General features: G+C 55.6%; 1 protein-coding gene across 1 annotated transcript in view; it reads right to left on the bottom strand.

Moving 5' to 3' along the window:
- The window catches only part of LOC105542926 (protein DGCR6L-like), a 9,503-nt gene that overhangs the window by 5,508 nt on the left and 2,115 nt on the right, over positions 1-1,880 (bottom strand). The gene's annotated exons all lie outside the window — the stretch shown is intronic.

The following is a 1,880-nucleotide window of genomic DNA, read 5'->3' on the forward strand; positions in this document are numbered from 1 at the left end:
GGGTGACTGGTGTGTGTTGGGGAGCTGCAGGTCCCCTGTCTCTGACACAGGTGTGTCTGGGCAAACACCAAGGTTTGAAGGGGTGGGCACCTGTGTGTATGTGTGTGTGCACGTGTGGCAAAAGGCTTTGCTGCGTGGCTTTTGTGTGGGTCTGTCTTTGAGTGTCACATGTGCCTCTCTGTGTCTCTGGGAGTTTCCGTGTGTCAGGTCGTGTGTCCGTTGTGTGGGCGGAGAGATAGCTCTGTGTGGGGCCCTGAGCCATTGCAGGATCCCCACAGGCCACGCAGAGGTGCGCACAGCAGCTGACCTAAGCCTGCTCCTCCCAGAACATCAGGCCGCACCCAGGCCACCGCTCACTCCCTCTGTCTCCCGAGACTGCTCCTCACTGCCTGCCTCGCTGGCCCTGGTGAGGGGGAGGCTGCCTGCCCCCGGCCCCCACAACAGAGCCACAGATGAGGATGCCACCCGGCACAGTCTCCAGGGGCTGCTCCCCAGTGGGTGTCCCGCAGCGCGTGCTCTCTGACCCCTTTTGTTTCGGTGCTGTCCTTTTTAGTGTGTGGCACCAGGACGGCAGGGAGCTGCCACCTCAGGCTTCTCTTATTTTCACTCTGTGAGTAATCAGCTCCGAATGAGAGGGGCTCATTGTGTCTTTACTGTCCAATCAGTCAGGCCTTGGCCCTGGCGTGTCTTGCATGTGCTTGACCAATGTACTGCCCGTGGGGTCTGGTGGAGGCACAGCACCCTTTTGGAAGACAGGGTCTGTGCAGACCAGTTACGGGTGACATTTCCTGGGCACAGCTCTTGCCTAAGAGGTGTGGGATGGGAGGAGGGCAGGGCCTCCCACTGTCCCACCAGCAAAATGGGCAGTGTGGCCAGCTCCTCAGGACCCCAGAGCATTTGCTCCAGGTAGATAAAATGTTGCGGTGTTGGGTGCAAGAATAGGATTGAAACCAGCCACCCAGTTGGTGCTTTGTTACCATCAGAAGTGTTTGCTGAGTCAAAGCAAATGGCCACTCAAAACCGAGTGGGCTGAGTGTGGTGACTCACACCTGTAATCCCAGCACTTTGGGAGGCCAAGGTGGGCAGACGGCTTGAGGCCAGGAGTTCAAGACCAGCCTGGGCAACAGGGCGAGAGCCTGTCTCTACAAAACGTTTAAAAAATTAGCTGGCGTAGTGGCATGTGCCTGAAGTCCCAGCTACTTGGGAGGCTGAGGTGGGATCGCTTGAGCCCGGGAGGTCCAGGCTGCAGTGAGCCGAGATTGCATCACTGTACTCCAGCCTGGGCGACAGAGCAAGAACCAAATAATAAATAAATAAGTAAGTAAATCCATCCATCCACCCCAGAGTGAGTCAGCTGGGGCTGAGAAGGCATGCCTGCTGCTGCGTTGCTCCTCCCTGAACGACAGGATTCCCTGGTTCCAGCCAGGAGACGATGGTCAACAGCCACTGCTATAGCGGTGCCCAGTTAAAACTCTTTAGTTCCTGTTTCTGTAAAAAAAAAAAAAAAAAAAAAAAAGTGTCTAATTGCATCTGGGTACAAACTTTGCAGTGACGAGAGAAAAAGAGATGAAAGCGACCTGTGAGGGAGGCTCGGGTTGGCATGCGGCAGGTGCTCTGTGAGTGTGGTGGGTGTCGGTTTGCGCTGTAGATGCTCAGGAAGTGAGGAGCTGTGGAGTGCTGACTGTGTACATGACGCCTCCGCTGGCTGACCCAGGAGAGTTTCATGAAACAATGTTGGCGGACTCAGCCCTGAATCCCTCAGGCAGGCAGAGAGCAACCTCTGTCTTTTTTTTTTTTTTTTTTTTTGAGACAGAGGCTCGCTGTGTTGCCCAGGCTGGGATGCAATGGCGTGACCTCAGCTCACTGCAACCTCCGCCTCC

The sequence above is a fragment of the Mandrillus leucophaeus genome, unplaced genomic scaffold (genome assembly GCF_000951045.1).
Source record: "Mandrillus leucophaeus isolate KB7577 unplaced genomic scaffold, Mleu.le_1.0 Scaffold270, whole genome shotgun sequence".
Taxonomy (NCBI): domain Eukaryota; kingdom Metazoa; phylum Chordata; class Mammalia; order Primates; family Cercopithecidae; genus Mandrillus; species Mandrillus leucophaeus.